The 18,789-nt window shown below is 49.5% G+C and overlaps 1 protein-coding gene and 1 pseudogene across 1 annotated transcript in view; one reads left to right on the top strand and one right to left on the bottom strand.

The window, feature by feature from the left end:
• Gpr55 (G protein-coupled receptor 55) overlaps positions 1 to 18,095 on the bottom strand; it is a 45,391-nt gene extending 27,296 nt beyond the window's left edge. Inside the window, exon 1 of the mRNA XM_004637305.2 lies at positions 18,001 to 18,095. The gene's annotated coding sequence lies outside the window, so the exon portion shown is untranslated. The remainder of the gene's footprint in view (positions 1 to 18,000) is intronic.
• LOC105742995 lies at positions 16,632 to 17,102 on the top strand (annotated as a pseudogene).
• Positions 18,096 to 18,789: the final 694 nt, after the last annotated feature.

An 18,789-nucleotide genomic window follows, 5' to 3' on the forward strand; every position in this document is an offset into this window, starting at 1 on the left:
GCTGGCATGTGGTGCTGGGGATTGAACCGCAGTCGCTGTGCTTTTGCTTAGCTTAGCTTGTTCTAAGTAGGTGCTTTAGACCACTGAGCTATCTCACCAGCCCCGGATTTCTTGAATTCTGTCAACTATGAAAACAGAAGCAGTCGGGACCACCAGATAGAAGAGAGAAAATTCACTCCATAGTGTAGCAGGATCTAAATCTTTTAAAACTTGGTTAGACTCACTTTTACATTAAGAATTGGAGTTTTGGGGCCAGGGGTATAACTCAGTGGCACAGCACCTGCGTGGCTAGTGGGAGGTCTTAAGTTTGATTCTCGGTACCAAAAAGAAAGAAACAAGAATTGGAGTTTTTGTCAAATGTCACATAAAAAGATGGTGGCAGGCAAGAACCTTCCTCAGCTGCCAATTGAGGAACTGAAGCCATGCGGGTAGGCTTCGTGTGGAGTCAGCCTGGTACTCCTAGAACGTCTAAGAAGCACAAACTTCTCTTCCTGTAATGAGATGACCACAAAAAAATTGTTGAGCAGCTGTGCGTAACCTGGTCTATGAGCTTGCTTTCCTGTGAAATGCGTTTAGCAAATATTTTATATTGCTTTCAGGAACATTGCTGTTTCCCGACAGCTTTTTACTTGAAGGGTAGAAAAGAGCCACTCATCTGGGGCTGAAGAGGATGGACTCAGAGAATAAATGAAGATTCCGGATGTTCATCTGGAAAGTTCTGGAACATCCGAGATGCTCTCGGGAGCCCGAGGAGCCTCATGGAGCTCAGAGTCCCCATCCAGGCTGGTGCTCTCTTCGACTCCATGTGGGAGTTTGGAGGATGCCTTTGGGGTGGGAGAAAATAAAGCTCCCAGGCCAATAATTTCTTTTTGAAAGCCGTAATTCCTGCTCTATCTTTTTGGGGTGTCAATAATCACCCCCAGGAGGGCCAGCACTTCCTTCAGAGCCCTTTTGACCTTGCCCCCTGCTGGCACGTACAGAAGAGTCAGGTACAGCATGGCTTCTGCCTCCTCCCTGGAAGTCACAGCGTCTATGGTGGCAAGGAAGGCTTCACTAGGAGCTTCACCAGGCACAGCGCATGCTGCTCTGGGTGCTGAGGCAGGAGCAGCACAAGTCTGAGACCAGCCTAGAAATTTAGCAAGGTTCTGTCTCAAAATTTAGTGGAGTGGGGGCCGTGCTGGGAATACAGCTCAGTAGCACTACATGCCTGGATTTGATGCCCAGTACCAACATCATCATCATCAACATCAAAGGAAAACAAAGATGGCAAGTTTCACAATGGTGACCAGTGGGACTGAATAGGTGACAGTGAACTCTCCCCACAAGTACCCTCAGGCTTCTCCATTGTCTCCACAGCCCTGGGATCTGCACTGAGCTTCAGAGAAGCCAGGGCCCACCCTTGTCCCTAGGACAGGAAGTCAGAGAAGGGGTGCGTGGGAGGCAAAGCTCTTTGTCCAGTGGGGTCACCAGATTCCTTACTGGATAGACACGCAGGGCCCTGTCGCGAGCCAACTCTGCCTGAGGTGCTGGTGCCCAGGGAGGAGGAAGAAGTTGTGGGTCACAGAGAGAAGACCAAGCCTCCCCCCGCCCCGAGGTAGAGCAGGTTGGAGTCAGGGAATGAGAAGCCTGGATGTTTCCCAGAAAATTATCCAAATCATCAGAGGTGAGGGTGGTGGGCTGGATCCCACCAGCTGCTGATGGCCCGGCCTCAGGCGCCAATGACTCCCTGGAGAATCCACCAGGGCCAGTGAACAGGGACTTGCAACCCTAGCACAGTGCCCCTGGATCTACAGCAGCGATGGGGCCCAGTACATAGGTTTATCCCGGGGAGGAGAGGGAGGAGGCAGGTTGCAGCCCAGGGAAGGGTGCACAGGGAAGGAAGGGCTTAGCGGCCTGGGAGGGGTGAATGTGCAAGGGGAATGCTCCTGCCCCGGCCCTCCCTCAGAGGAGCACGGGGACAAAGGTGCTTGTTGTTCTAGGCGGAGAGCGGAGAGCCAGAGCCACAGTGGCTACCCGCTAGAGATGCACACAAGCCGTGTCCAGCAGGCCCAGGGCCACAGTGTCCCACCAGGCTCCGGAAAGAGCAGCTGAGTGCGCCCCCTGGAGCTCCCAATGCCAAGGCTCGAAAAGGGGCGCCAAAGCCCGGGGGCCGTCACAGCGCCAGGAGCACGTTCTGCAGCTCTTTGGCTCCTGCCTGGGCCAGCGCCCAGCAGCCAGCTGAAGGGAGAGAGCAAAAGGGCAGGCAGCAGGGGAGGTCACTGCACTCTGCCCACCAACGTCCAGCCCTCTTGGCCTGGCCTCCACGTGTGTCGCGGCTGCCTCTGCCGGAGAGCTGTGTGTGAGCATGCCCTGCTGTCTCGTGGGAACACTTCCTTCTCCTGAGTCCCCAACCATGGCCGGGGAAGCTCAGGGACAAATGTGGTCGCAGTGGCCCCTCTGGCTCTGAGTCACACCCAGCTGACCCTGTCTTTCAGGTCTCAGTTAAATGTCACATCCCCAGGGAGGCTTCCCTGGCCCCCAACCTGAGCCCCCAACCTGAGCCAGGAGGCTGTGTTATCAGTTCATGGCTCAGTCTTCCTACAAAAGTTATGATATTGGGGCCGGGGAGATAGCTCAGTGGAATAAGCACTTGCCTGGCAAGCTCAAGGACCTGAGTTCAATCCCCGGTTCCGCAAAAAAAAAAAAAAAGTTATGATATTTATGCCGGGCATGGTAGCACACATCTGCCCACACTCAGGAGGCTGAGGCAGAAGTATCACTGGGACTTCAAGGCTAGCCTGGGCTCCATAGCAAGGCCCTGTCTGTCTCAAAAAAAAAAAAAAAAAAAAAAAAAAAAAAAAAAAAAAGTGTGATATGTAAATAATTTAACCATGTTGAAGATTTGTGTGCATTTTGATGCTCTAGCCTATAAGCTCTCAGGGATCTTCTCCATTTAATCATTATTTAGATGAAGAGCTGGGATGACCCACAGGCCTGCAATCCAAGGATGTGGGCAATCGATGGTCCAGCGAGCAGGGGCCCCATTCCTGATGCAGCCTTTCTCAGGGTGTCAGGAAAGCCCCAAGACCAATATGAAAAGAAGCCCCACCCCCTGACCAGACAGGGCAGGAGGGACGCTCAGTCCAGAGGGATAACCCTGCAGGCCACACTCCGAACCCGGCACCCCCTGAGACTGCCACAGATCAGACGGTAGTCTGTGACTTCTTCCCCAGCCTGGCCTCTTGGCCGGTGCCCAGAGAATGTCACCCGGCCTCAGGGGAGAGTCAGAGAGTGGCCCCCTCTGGGTCCAGAACACAGCAGCTAAGAGACAATTCAGGGGCAGGCAGGACCTCAGAGCGCCTCTGAGGGGACCTGGACCTCAGCCTCCACCCCCAGTGCCACACAGCTGGGAGCCCCATCTCCTGGGGAGGCTGTTTGGGGTACAGGTGGAGACAGGTATAGGGACTGCTGGGACAGAGGCATCATGGGCCCTGAGCCCACTTCATGCCCTGTTGGCTCCCCAGGAATCCCAAAGGGGCTGAGAGGAAACTAAGGAGAAAATTGCCCCATTTGGCGGGGCCTGCACACCAATCTGAGGAGTGGCCCCTCGGTCTCTGAATTACAGGCAACTGATCCTGTCTTTCAGGTCTCAGTTGAATGTCACATCCCCAGAGAGGCCACCCTGGCCCCCAACCTGAACCAGTTGGCTGAGGACCTGGTGTGGGGAGGGGGCTTCCTGTGGTACCTGGGCACCTGCCAGCAGGGACACAGGCCCTGGTCAGTGGGCAGGAAGCCCAGGAGGGGGTGGGAGGAAGTGAAAGCTGCAGAGGAATCTCCAGGGGGCAGAGGCCAGACAGGTCCAGAAGGAGGTCAGGGCAGCGGTAGAAGGGAGAGCAGGGGCTTGGGGTGGGGGGAGGTTCCTGAGCCCAGAGCCCCCTAGAGTGAACAGGAGTACCCATGCTTTTGTCTCCAGGCTCTGCTCAGCAGGGAACAAGGCCCACTGTGGCAGCAAGAGCCCAGGCAGCCAGAGCCTCCTGCTGGGGTCGCTCCTAGGTAGAGGTGGACAGGTGTGGGGGATTTCTGAGGCTGCCCCTGTTCTCTCTGGCCCCTGGTGCTCTGTCCCTGCAGCCCCTATACCTATCCAGAACCCTAGAACTAGTAACCAGGTACGAACCCTCTGTGGAGACGCCTGCCACCATGATCACCCACAACAGAACCCCCGCCACCAGAACCCCAGAAAGGCCTGGGGAGCGGGTGGGATCCACCTCCAACCAGGCAGCAGACTAGACAGGGTGGTGCGGGGAGGGGCAGATCCACATCTCTCCAAGTGTGCCCGGATTACTGCCTAGGCACTTCCAGAGCTTAGTAACCTAGAAAATTAAAGCAACCCAGTCCCCCACATGGAGTTTGCACATGCCTCGCTGGCCTGGTATCCCCAGGAAAACCCCATAGTGTGTATGTGTGCTGAGGGGTGATGGGGAAAGGGCAGCAGAGGGGACCTGGAGGGACAAGGGTTCCAGTAATCAAGGATGGTATGGTTGGTTCCTAGGGAAACATCCCCAGCAGAGATAATTGTCACGCAACACAAGAGGCCATCGTCAGAGTGAGACTGAGAAGGTGCCTGAGGGGGCCCTGAGAGTGACTCAAACATGTTGTCATTTGTCAGCCAGAGGCCAAGAGAGTGACTTAGAGTGGAAAGAATATCATGAGTGCTTGTCACAGACCCTGTTCCTCAGGACTCTTCGGGCCCAGGCCACCTCCCAGGAGCTCCAGAGAAGCCCAGCTTCCTATTCTCATGATGACCAAGACTCCTTCCTGCAGGTGACAGGCCCCAAGCCAGGCCCCACATGTGTAGCAAAGAACCAAACACCATTCCAGCCACAGGCATCTCTGCCTGATGACAAACCAGGGCCCCCTACAGCTCCCTGTGTGTGTTTCTAGGGGGCTGCCACCTTTCCTACCAGCACCCTTTGAGGGCTCAGGCCTTGAGCAGGTTGCTCTTGTGACTACAGGTCCTGGTCACAGGCAGAACAGAAGCAGTAGAGGAGCACCACAACAGGTATTGGCTGTGTGTACATGCCAGGTGTGGTAGCAGGCCTGTAATCTGGCCCTCGGGAGGCTGAGGCAGCAGGGTCACCTTGAATTCTAGGCCAGCCTGGGCTACAAAGTGAGTTCAAGGACAGCCTGAGCTACACAGTGAGACTCCATATCAAAGAAAGAAAGAAAGAAAGAAAGAAAGAAAGAAAGAAAGAAAGAAAGAAAGAAAGAAAGAAAAAGAAAAGAAGCAGTTAAAGGATACTCTAAGTACTATACCTGGTATGGATTGCAACAAGCCGTAAAATAACCCTTTTGACACAAAGTGGGCCGTCTAAATATGGGTGATATTAAAGACTGGCTTTTTTATGCTGCAATTTTATTTCAAGCGCACAAAGGAAGTCAGCGTGTAAGAAATTTAAATGAAACAGTTACTGTAAAATTAGCAGAGAACTGAAAAATCTACAAAGGAAGTACACCCAAAGCCCGAGAACTCAACGCTCATTAGGGTTCATCTTCAATTTTGATTGACTTGATGCTTGCAAAATTTTTGACCGTGCTTCTAAATCTTGAGGACCACGCTGAAGGGATTTTCATGGTACAGAGATACGGACATACAGTTGGTGGCTGCTCGTTGGCCACTTATAGAACATCTCGGACAGAGTCGTCCGCTCAGATCAGAGGTGGGACAGCAGGACTTTCCTGTAACTCGAAGGGGCCCACAGAACCAACGTACTCAGCAAAAGAGGTCGGGGCCAGGAGCACAAAGCCATCACGATGCTGTGATTCAGAGGCCCGCACTGGCTAGGAGAGTGACTTAAGCTTCTGCTTCTGGCTTTCATTTCTGGAATCCGACAAGGACAGGACCGCCACCTACGTGAGTAATGCAGCAAATGTGCAGAGAATTCAATCAAACTTGAGGAAGGAACGCACTGAGTCTCTTAAAATGCAAAAGATGGAAAACACAGCATGACTCAACTAGTTCTCTGTCACACAGATGCCGTGCCGACCTAGACCAGAGCCCAGACCTTTAGTGCTAAAACTGGCGTGAGACCTGGCATTTTATTTTAGTCTTTTATCTCACTTCGGATCACTAATGCCCAGGGCTCTACTTCCTGTAGACTACTCAACTTACTCAAGAAAACCTAAAGCAATTTCTGACCAGATTTACAGAAAACATAAATGTTTACATTGTCAAAGTGTAAACATTGACTTTGTGTGTGTGTGTGTGTGGAACTAGGGATTGAATTTAGGCCCTTGCAACTTGCCAGGAAAGCCCTTAGTCTACTGAGCTACCTCCCCAGCCTCTAACACTGACTTTTAATTGTTAGTTGTGGTACTAGAACCATAGTGGCATTTTCTAAAATGCCTTTTTTTTTTTTTTTTTCCAAACTGGGGATTGAACTCAGAACCTTGCACTTGCCAGGGAAGCACTTATCCTACTGAGCCATCTCCCCAGCCCCTTGAGTCAGGGTCTTAATGTGTCATTCAGCCTAGACTTCTTCCTACCTCAGCCTCCCAATAAAGTGTTCTTTTCTTTTTATTTATGTATTTGGTACAGGGTCTCACTACACAGCTTGGACTCATAGTGATCCTCCTGTTTTCAGCTTCCCCAGTACTGGGATTACAGGCCTGCACCACCACACCCAGACTCAGTGGCCAGCTCAGAGTGCCCTGGGGGCAGGGCTGGCATGGCATGCAGGACCTAGGATTGAACTCTGGTCCCTGTACTTACCAAAGCAGGTGCTTAGTTCACTGAGCTCTCACTGGCCCTTAAAGTGTTCTTTTTAAAGTGGGTATATGGTGGGGTAAATCCCAGCACTCTGGCAGCCTCATTGCTCAAGGCTTACAAGTTGAAGCCCATCTGGAAAGTTTAAAAGAATCTCTCAACATGAAAAATAAACTGGGTTTGGTGGTATACCCCTGTACCACCAGCACTCAAGAGGCTGAGGCAGGAGGATCTCCATGAGTTTGAGGCTAGCCTGGGCTCTTTAGTGAATTCAAGGCCAACCTAAACTAGGTAGCAGGACCCTACCTCATAAAAACCAAACCAAGCCAAACCACTAATAACAGTAATAATGTAGTGGAGACCCAAAAATTGCTGAAACAGATTTTAAATATTTGGGGGGCAGGGGAGATGGCTCAGTAGAATAAGCACTTCCCTGGCAAGCACAAGGGCCTGAGTTCAATCCCTGGTTCCGCAAAAATAAATAAATATTTTTTCCACCAAAAACAAAAACATGTGAGGTGACAGATATGTTGATTACTTTAATTTGGTCATTTCACAGAAGGGTACATATATTGAGGCATAACACTGGACTCCTTAAAGTTCCCTTTTGATCTGTTATGCCCCAAATTCATTGAAGAGGAAAAGTTCCCCCTGGGAAGAGGCAGGCAGAGCGCTGGGCAGAGATACCCCTGCCACCGCTGCCCCAGGGCGCATCCATGCAGGGCCCAGATGCCGGGTCAGGCCGTGGAGGGTGAGGCTGCAGGGGCTGAGCAAGGCGGCCTCACGTGGAGAGACAGCTTCTGCAGCACCCTGACCTGCGCTGGCAGAAGCACTCACAAGGACAAGCCCCAGAGACCTCCGCGCGGTTCAGAGGTGCCCCTTTAGGACTCTGTGGTGCGCTCCCACAGAGTGGAAGGCAGAATATCGTAGTCACACCCTACTCTAGGGAACCCCCAGAGTAAGTAAGAATATTCACGTATGATGCTGAACCTCACGCACCCCAACCCTATTTTCAGTTTTCCCACCTTGGACTTCAGTATGCTCAGCTTACTGGGGAATGAACCAGGGCCTTTGCACTGAGCTGTTGGGCACCCAGCCCAATTTGTTTCTTTTTCTAAATTTCAAGGCAGAGTCTCTCTAAGCTGCACAGGCTGGGCTGGAATTTGGCAGTCCTCCTGCCTCAGCCTCCCAGAATGCTGGGGCTGAAGGCACTTGCCTCCATGCCCACCCCCAGCAGTCCTTACTTTCTAAGAGCTTGAGTGGACATCAGGGGAAGGGGAAGAGTTGCTACCAAGGGTACCAGATGACCTTAGCAGAGGTGAGTGAGAGACAGAAGTCACCAGGTGTGCTGGGCCTCAGTCAGCTGCATCTCCAGCAAAAGGTGATGGTGGGAGGACAGAGCATGCTCACTCTCCCAGCCCCTCAGTCCAGAAGGTCAATCTGCACTGCAATTGTAGCTCCAGGGCAGGAAAACCCATTTCACATCCTGCCCTTTCCCCAGTAAAACGGACTCCAGGCCTCCAGGCTTCCAGGCGGTGTCAGGCTTTTCCTTCCCTGTATAAATTGGCTCTACCCCAGCTCTGTAGCCTCCGCCAGCCCCCAGCGACAGCTGCTGAGAAAGGGCTCCAGTGGGCCCCACTAATTACTCCGTACCTCACTGCCTGGGACAGAAAAGAAAAATGTTCCTGCTGCCTGGATCCCATACATCAGACAGAAGGGACACCCCCTCACCCCCTCTGGATTTTGTGGCCCTGTGTGCAGAGTCTGGGTCCACCAACTGATGAAGTCTTCCACTCTGTGATCTGCCATTGCCACTCAAAGCCATATATGCTTGTGTTCATTCCTTCCATGAAAGTCCGGGGTCTTTGAGATGATCCTTTTAAACCATGTCATATTCTCTATTTTTGTGGCTGATTTTGGGGACAATCCGATCTTGTCTGATCTCGGAAGCTAAGCAGGGTCGGGCCTGGTTAGTACTTGGATAGGAGGTTTTGGGGACAAGATCTGGTTGTGTAGCTCAGGCTGGCCTCCCACTCACTATGTAGCCCAGGCTGGCCTCAAACTCAGTGACCCTCCTGCCTCAGCCTCCTGAGTGCTGGGATTGCAAGCATGCACACGGCTCAACCCTCTTCTTCTTCTTCTTCTTTTTTTTTTTTTTTTTTTTTTTTTTTTTTTTTTTTTTTTTAGCGGAACCGGGGATTGAACTCAGGCCCTTGTGCTTGCCAGGGAAGCGTTTATTCCACTGAACCATCTCCCCTGCCCTAATCCTCTTCCTAAGATTGGTGTTCTCCAGATCTCACATGACTGCAACATCACAGCAGATGACATGCATGCAGAAGAGGCCACTATCTTTAAGCCAGGCATGGAAAAGATTTGCAAACATGAAAACTAACACCTCTCCTTTCATTAATTTTTTGGTTTCTGGAAACTATTAATACTTTTCATAAAGCATGTTATCTACATAGATATGTGAAGGTTGTCTTAGTTTCTAATATAATAACACTGATATCATTTGCATGGGGAGGTTTTTAACCATTTTAAATAGTACAAGGGAGGGTTCCAAGGCCACACAGTTTGAGAACCACTGCCCTGATCCGGATGGGGCGGGGCACAGGGTCACCTGAGCAGGGCCCTGGACCATCACCATGGACAGGATGCATGACAGCTGTGCCTGTTGTCTTTTTCCTGTTTTTCCTGCTTGTATTTTTCTCCACCTTTCTTCCCTCTCTTCCTACCTGTTCCCTTGTTCTCTTTCCCTTCCCTGAAACTTAATTCTCAAGACAGAAATCATACAGATAACAAAACCTTCCTACCTTCGTATGAAATGAAATTTCTTCTCGCATCTGAGTAGAGGTTTAATGACATTTGAAATGAGCTTCTCATTATTACTAATCCCACTCAAAAATAAGTAATGTGCATAATTTTAAAACACATTTTCACACATAATCAAAGACTGAGAGTGAAAATGAGATTTTTCTCTCTGGATTACCCTGGCAGAGATTTACTAAATGCCAGGCAGACTTCCCCAGTGGTTTCTAGAAGGCAGTTTGGCAACACGGGCCAAGTGCCTTAAATACAGCCGAGCCTTTTGCCCTGACAAGCAAGAGAGGCTGATAGGCTCTCTTGGTGCCAGTGGCAGCTTGGAGTCACCGGGGACCCTGAGAATTAAGAGCACAAGGGGACACCCCTCCTTCCCTGAGCCCAGAGCAGTGTGGAACTGAGGACAGAGGGGGCTGTTGCACTTGCGACATACACGACCTGCTCCAAGGAGCCTCAGCAGGGCCTGGGCCAGCCCAGCAGCAGGCAGCAGGCCAGGGCCTGTGGGGCTCGAGGACCGTGGGTGGCACAGCCTGGTGCCAGCGCTGCAAGCTTGCAGACACTCTAGAGGGTTCCTTTCTGCATGCCAGGGCTCTCTGGGCACCTCCAGGTCTTTATCAATGAGGTCTGATGAAACACCCACGCTGGAAAAGCCAGCTGAAGCCCGGCCCTGCTGACGAGCTCGGCTCATCCGGAGCTGTCTCGGGCTGTCCTGTTCCAGGGATAGGGCGCAGCCCTGCCACATTCTCTGCAAGTGCCCAGGCTCAGCTGCTACCCCCCCCCCAGGTCCTCTTCCTGTACCTTCTGCTTTCCCTAGCACCCCTGCAGCCTCTCTGCCCTCTCAGTGCCACCTAGGCCCCATCAGTCCACCATGCTGTGAGATTCTAACATCTGGGGACTGCAGAAGGATGGGATTTCACATCACAGAGATACATGCAGGATTGTCAGGCCTCTCCACCCAGTGACCCTGGCTGTCCCATCCCCTAGGAGCAACCTTGGGATTCTTGCTGGCACCTACACCCCTCCCATGCCTTCTCTGTCACCTACTCATGGCTGTGAACACCTCTGAGCTACAGCCCAGGCTCTTTGGCCCAACCATCTGCCCCACCTTGGCCTGAGAACATCCTTGTGTCCATGGTTACAATGCTTTACCCCCTTAAGACTGGGCCTTAACAATTGAGGTGACTCTTGTGCTCCACCCCCACCTCCACACAGTGGCTCAGGAAGTATCTGCACCCCACAAAAACTGTCCCTAGAGGTGCAGAGAGATGGCTTTCTGCAATGAGCAAGTTTTGTGTGGATCCTGGTATGTCCCTCAGGGGCTGGAGGTAGGCAGAACAGTGCCCTGCACCCCGATTCATACTGGTACTAATCCCCAGGGCTCATGAGCAGGTTAGACTTCATGGCAAGTGGGAATTAAAATTGTTGATGGGGCCAAGCATGGTGGCGCACACCTGTAATCCCAGTACTTGGGAGGCTGAGGCAGGAGGACCACCTCAAATTCAAGTCCAGCTAGACTACAAGAAACCAAAATTACCAAGGTGAGAATGAGAGCTTATTTGGGTCTGAAGATAACACCGTCAAGAGGAATAGCAAAGTTTCCAAAGCAGAAATCATGCCATTTCAGTGAGAGGTGGAGGTTTTCTTAAAGATTCAAGAAAAGGTGCTCCAGGCAGCAAATCCAATCATCTCAAAGAACTTTCTTCCCAGATCATACGGCTCTGGGAGCGCCTGCATTGTGTTTGAAGTCATGAGTTCAGAACTAGAATTTGATGAGACCATTTCCTCCCAAAGGCCTTTTCACTTCAGATAAAGGCATCTCTATCCATCAGCTTTGAGAAAGGGTGGGTAGGGACTCACCGGGAGGAGGCCTTGTGTGCATCAGAGATGAGGGGGCTTTGGTGTGTTATGATGACGGCATAGAACATGCACGTGGGGCAGGATGACCTCCGTGGCAGGCTTTTACCACAGAGGGTTTTCCTCTTTTTGTTACCAAAAGGCAGTCATTACAGATTATCTGAATGGGCCGATGCACTCGCAAAAGTTCTTTTATTGTTTGGTTTTTTGAGTCAGGGTCTTGCTCTGTATTCTAGGCTGGCCTTGAACTCATTGTGCAGCCCAGAGTAGCCTTGAATTCCTGGCGATCCTCTGCCTCAGCCTCTCAAGGACTGGGATTACAGGTGGATGACACCATTCCTGGTTCATAAGAGTTCTTGAAGGCAGAGAGGGAGGCAGGAGAGTGACAGTGGTAGGCTGCAGAGAGCTCAAGCCCTGTTTCAGAAGGGGCGGTGCAGGCAATAGCAAGGGATGGCGGCTGGAAGAGATGGGAAGTGGCTTGTCCCCTAGAGCTTGCAGAAGGACTGCAGCCCTGCCAGCCTGTAAACCCAGGGAGGCCTGTGTGCCATAGTAAATCCGTATCATTCAAAGCTACTGGGAATGTAACTTGTTACATCAGTAATGGGAACCTCTGACAGCTTCTCAGGGGAGGCAGACCTCTAGGGATCTGCACATCCTTCGCTTCTAGTACAGGGCCTCAGCTGCGTGCAACCGAAGCTGTGGAGACCGGAAGATGCGGGGGTGCAGATAGAGAATACACACAACGAGGGGGTGAAGGTGGCCGGGCCCCAGGGCTCCTGGAACCCTCTTCCCTGGGGATTCCCAAGGCGGGTCCTCAGCCGAGCAGGCGCTGCAGTCTGCTCCGTGGGCCTCAGCAAGCGGGTCACGTTAGCTGAGCTCATTCTGAGAACCACAGCTTCCAAGGCTGCGGCCACTGCCTTCTGATCAATAAGACCTTGTCTCGCTCAAGCCAGGACAGCCAGGAAGCCAAGTCATAACCAGAAAGCTTCTGAGAAAGTTTCATGACTCGGAGGTTTCACAGCCTCTGCTCCCCAGTGCAACCCCCCGCAAAGCCCAAACAGCGCCGCTGGCATCAGGAGAGGGTGATCATCCTCGGGCCTGGTCCCCCTGAGCCCCAGCCCCAAGCAGGATGTAGAAGGCACAACACATGCTCCATCTGTGACAGATTCTACAGTGACAACCAAGCCCTGTGAGTACAGAGCCACTCTGTCACCTGAAAGGGTGTCAGAGCTCAGCGCTTAGGTCACTGGCCCCATCTCCTTTTTTCCATGTCACCAGCAGACACCTCCTGGTAGGTGCTAAACGCCAACTGCACCCCTCTATTTAGTTGTTTCTTTCCTGGGAGAGAAAGGCTTAGCTGCGACCTTGGCCCCAGGTGACTCTGGGCTCCTTGTGGGAAGCTCTGGGCCTTGTTACCATCCCAGCGGGGTGCAATCATACCTCATTTCTTAGCAATGGAGGCCCCAGGAATGTTGCGATCCAGCCTCTCACACCCACGAGGCACTACTGTGTCGATCTGGAAGCTTCTTCAGTTCCCATTTCATCTTACTCTCAAAATCTGTAATTTCATACTCTCTGCAGCTCCTGGGTTCTTTTCGTCACACGTGGAACTTTCTCAGTGGAAACTAGCCATGAGGTCCCCCTCCCATCTGTCACTGTGAAGTAGCCATATGATTTCTGGCAAAGCCCGAAAGGCTCTAAGCCTCTTTCATTCTAGAAGAGTTTACTGGCAACAACTCTGTACTAAACTGAGGGAGGGAAGCTGCTAGAGAAGCAGAAAACAGACCAAGGAGAAGCGGAAGCGACCAAACCCTCCCCAAGGGCTTGCACCCTACTGGAAGGAGAATGACAGCAAACAAATCAGTAAGACATGGAAAGCCAGCTGGTGACAGATGTCAAGGGAAAACCAAAGCAGGGAAAGAGGATCAGGAGTGACAGAGGCAGAACTGAAATCTGAATGCAGCAGCCAGGAAGGCCAGGTGGCAGAGGGGAGCACACCACCTGAGGTGACTGTCCTTCGCACCCTACAACAGCAACAGTACACCCAGCTCACTGAGTTGTTGCAGGGATTTTTGGTTTCCTTGGTTGGTTTGGTTTGGTTTTTGAGACAGGGTCTCACTAACCAGTTCAGAATGGCCTTGAACTTGCTTCTGTAGCCCAGGCTGGCCTTGAACTCGTGGTGATCCTCCTGGCCCAGCCTCCAGAGTGCTAGGATTACAGCCATGCACCACCATACCCGGCTGGAAGTCCTTAACACAGTCTTTAGGCATCATGCATGATGAAATAATTGAAACTGGCAGATGAAAAGGGACATGGCACCTCTTGATGCCACTGCAGTGAGGGACAGATTCATCTTCTGATTTCCTCCCGCTGTTTTCATCCCTTTTATTATGTGGCAGTAATTTCCTCTGTCACCAGGAGCTGGCATCCAACCTCATACATCCTTTCTTGAAATAATATCTCCATCTGCTTCAAGTGGCAACTAAAGGAATAATTCACACTGCCCTACTGGGATTATGTAAGAGAATACAAAAAAAGAAAAAAGGAAAAAAAACCATGGTGTTAGTTCTCTAATGATTTTGTGTTGTTTCTTCAGGGAAAGGTTTTGACTTCCTGCTTTCCATGTTTTCTTAACATGACAGCAGGTCTCAGTCTTTGCTCTGTATAGGCAGATGTAAGGAGGAGTCAGATGTTCCTAAGAAGGAGGCTTTCCTTCAGCTGCCTGGCACTACGATACATTGTCAGATTCCCATAATCTAAACACAGGAAAGATCTTTCTCATGCATATTCTCTCCAGCCTATTCAAGACAGTTCTGGTATCTAAACTCAGTAGTGTCAACACTCAGGAAGCTATTAAACATCAGCTCAGTGGAATTTTCTTAGAACTATGAAGCAAAGCCAAATATAATTCAAGTGCAGGGAACAATTATGTTTACCCATGTTAGACCAGATGTCCAAGTGGGAAAATTTAGCTAGAAAATACCATGTAAGCTTCAATCTTGACTCTAGAAGTTTCCTAACTCTTCCAGGGGCCAGAAGGAAGTCCCAATAGCAAGGCCAGTGAGAATTCTTATTCCAGCATTCATCTGAAAGCAGGATTTTCCCCCCAATTTTTATTTTTTTAAATGTCAACCTTTCAGAAAAGTTGAGCAATAATTAAACACTCATTTACCTATCACCATTATATGTGTACATCTTATCTTTACTAAACCATTTGGAGTAGATTGCAGATAAAAGGTCACTGCACATCTAAGTAATTCACCTGCATCTGTTTTGCACAACATTCTCTTTCATAACCACAATGTCACCCCCACTTCTTTAGAGACAAATTCTTGCCAAGTTGCCCAGTTGAAGCTCAAACTTTCAGTCCTTCTGCCTCTGCTGCATGAATAGCTGGGATTACAAACAGCCAAGAAATCTAACATGGATATAATAATGTCACCTAATAAATGCTTCTTACTCAAATATCCCCAACTATCTCCCAAATGTCTTCTAAGACTTTTAAAAAACATCACCCCTGGGGCTGGGGAGATAGCTCAGTAGAATAAGTGCTTGCCTGGCAAGCACAGGGTCTGAGTTCAATCCCAGTTCTACCAAAAAAAAAAAAAAAAAAAAAAATCACCCTGTATAAAATCAAGGTTGGCACATTATGTTTGACTATTTAATGCATTTTCACCTGGGGCTGTCTCCCAACCCTTTTTTGTCCTTCATAATATTAACATATTTGAAGTCTGATGGACTATTCCCTCATCTCTGTTTACCTAATTAGCTCCCTTATGAGGTAATCCAAATTAACCATTTTTAGCAAAAATAATCTACAGTTCTTATGTCCCCTGACTACATCACACCAAGAGGTACATAATGTTTAATTTACCCCATTGTTTATAAATCTAATTCTGGGGCCAGCGAGATAGCACAGCAGACTGAGCACCTGGTTACGCAAGTGAAGGGACCAGGGTTCAACCCCTGGCACCACATGCTGCGCCAGCCCCACCCCTAGGGGTGCTGAGCCAGCCACCTAGATGGGGCATGGTGGCACACCCCTGTAATCCCAGCGCTGGGGAGGCTGAAAACAGGAGGATCACTAGGAGTCAGAGCTGTGTAGTGAGACCCTGTAGACCCTGTACTAAATACAGAATCAATCAATCTAATTCTGATCATTTGGTTAGGGTGATGTCCAAAAATCTCCCTCCCATAGTTAATATAAATTCTATGATGTCTGATACTGCTCACATACCCCATATCCAGCAACCTTTCACAAGATGCCACATGCATTCTGTTATTTTGGGGTCCTTACAAAATGTTGGTCAACAAATTCATCCTTCCTTCTTATTAGCTGGCATTCTTCTATGAAGACGAGCGGAAGTCTGGGGTTTTAACTGTTATAAATTACATTTAAAACAGAAAAAAAAAAAACTTTCACTGGAAATAGAATAATAAGTACAATGTACTACACATGAAAGGACCAGAGAGTTTCCAAAAAGTGGAAATGGCTGACTCTGTGGTCCTGCAGATTTGTGGTCCTCTTCGTCCACCTCACTCCTCTTTCCCTCCAGCTGCTCCGGGACTTCCCATTTGCTCTCAACCCTGATGTAAAGAGCTTCACACTTTTAAGATCAGCCAGTCGCTTACCCCTGAGAGTCGGGGCCATCAGTTCCACTATCCAGATGAGGAAAATGAAACGCAGAAAGGCACCTTGCCAGTCATCCCGTGACACCTGGGATTCAGACCAGGACCGCTGGACGTCCAAGGCCTCATCCCTGCCCAGCCACACTCCTGAACTACTGAATTAGTTTACAGGCATATACAGCAACCATAACAACCCTTGGCATCTGCAGATTGTTACAGATTTCTTCACCCTTCCCTCTGAGCATTAGCAATGTATAATTACAAGGTCAGAGTGCTGGGGAGATGGCTCAGTAGAATAAGTGCTTCCCTGCAAGCGCAAGGGCCTGAGTTCAGTCCCTGGTTCTGCAAATAAATAAATAAATAAATAAATAAAAGGTCAGAGAAATCCCAACCAAATAAAATACGTAATGGTGGGTCATTGTTATCTTTCTCTCTATACTTATTTATGTGCTTGCTTTGTCAACACACACCAAAATATATTTATCTATATTTCCCCCCCCTTTTTTTTTTTTTTACAGTAGACATACACCACAGTTGTGATATAGATAGCTGTTTTAAAGAGGAGAAAGGGAACCTTTTTACCAAGATGGCATCGAAGGCAAAGAGGGAAGCCCCTGCCCCTCCCAAAACTGAAGCCAAAGCAAAAGAGTTGAAGGCCAAGAAGGCCGTGCTGAAATGCATCCACAGCCACAAAAAGAAGAAGATACGAACATCGCCCACCTTCCGCCATCCCAAGACACTGTGGCTCCAGAGGCAGCCCAAATACCTTCGGAAGAGCGCCCCCAGGAGGAACAAGCTTGACCACTATGCCATCATCAAGTTCCCCCTGACCACAGAGTCAGCCATGAAAAAGATCGAGGACAACAACACACTCGTGTTCACTGTGGATGTCAAAGCCAATAAGCACCAGATCAGACAAGCTGTAAAGAGGCTCTATGACATTGATGTCACCAAGGTCAATCCCCTAATCAGGCCTGATGGAGAGAAGAAGGAATATGTTCGTCTGGCTCCCGATTATGATGCACTGGATGTTGCCAACAAAATTGGGATTATCTAAACTGAGTCCAGCTGGCTAATTCTAAATACACACTTTTTCCCAGTTTAAAAAAAAAAAAAAAAAGAGGAGAAAGTATTGAGCAAATTTCTAGATGTCAGATTCGAGAAATATTCTTCTTTGGGCCTGCCTGTCTCTGTGAGAGCCACCATCAGAGGGTGGATCCCGGGCACATGGGGGTCTCATATGCTAGCAAGTGACAAGTGAGCAGTATATCGTCCGTGGCCCAGCCAGCACTGACCTGACCCATTTCCCACTTTTCCAGACCTGGAACCACAAGCTGGCTTTCTCCAAAGCTCCAGTGAGTTAGTTACTAAGGTCAGAAAAGCCTAAACCTTAAACTTCATAGTTTCATAAAGAAACAGCAAGATAAAGAACCACACTGGAAATAATTGTGCAGGGGGTGAGATTAAAAAATGCTCTTTGGCAGAAGAACAAGAGCGACCATAAGGCAGAAAGTCAGACATTGGAGAGGCTACTGAGGACTTCAGAAATTTCTAGAAAAAAAGTCAGAATTGCAGACCAGATCACCATTACTCTGAGGGATTTATTAAATTCTTGGCCTTTGGAGCATTCCTGTGTCTCTTATTTTTGTTATTCTGTCAGTCCCCCTATAGCTTTTAGCAAGAAAAACAAATACCTTTGAAAAAGGAAAAATGGGAATTAAAAGGGAGATTAAAATCCATGACAAAGCCACATATAATTCTAAATTACAAAAAGCTACCACACGACAGTAAAGAGACCCTAAGTCATTATTTCCATCATACAAACAAACAAACAAAAAGAAACAAATTGAAAAGCAGTGACTTTTCTTAGATCCTTCAGAGAATTGAGGTCACAGAGCAAACTGCACACCTTGAAAACAGGAGACCCGTGAGGAAGGAAGAAAATCTTGACTTACCTGGACAGATGCCTGGAGCAGTGGGAACACTCAGGGCACTTAATTGGTCTGTGAGGAATTGCTGGAGGCTGGCCCCGGAAGTTACAGGCTCCCAGGGTCCCCACGCTTTCCTGGAGTTTTCCCCAGAGCTCAACCAGGTCTCTTCTGAAGGTGGGAGAAAAATCCCCAGGTTTCAAGCAAGGGAGTGGGAAAGTAACCATTTCATAATACACCCAGAGAAAAGTAACCATTTTCAAAGTCCAGAACATTCTGTTCTCCTTGGCCAAGGTCTGCCATGAAGGGGCACTGCTTTATCAAGGCCTTATTTTCCCTAGCACGGGGCAAGGAGATAGCTCCAGCCCCTCTTAACCTATCAGACTCCCATCAGGGCAGGGAAAAGAACGGCGAGAACTGTTTCTAAGGGCCACACTCCAAGGACTTGGGCCCAGTGAGATTTATCATAATACCTCACATGCCCCAGTACCTGATGGTGTTAGTTTCCTTGGGCTGCCTTTATAGACACCCAAACTGGGGGGGCTCAACAATAGAAATGTATTCTCCTGCAGTTCTGGAGGCTGAAAATCCAAAATCAAGATTCAGAACTGTAGTCCCTCTGTCTCTGTCTCAGTCTCTGTCCCTGTGCCTGTGCCTGTCTGTCTGCCTGTCTGTCTGTCTGTCTGTCTGTCTGTCTCTGTCTCTGTCTCTGTCTCTCTCTGTCTCTCTGTCTCTGTCTCTCTGTCTCTGTCTCTCTCTGTCTCTCTGTCTCTGTCTCTCTGTCTCTGTCTCTCTCTGTCTCTCTGTCTCTGTCTC

Source organism: Octodon degus, unplaced genomic scaffold, assembly GCF_000260255.1.
Source record: "Octodon degus isolate 3935 unplaced genomic scaffold, OctDeg1.0 scaffold00089, whole genome shotgun sequence".
Taxonomy (NCBI): Eukaryota; Metazoa; Chordata; class Mammalia; order Rodentia; family Octodontidae; genus Octodon; species Octodon degus.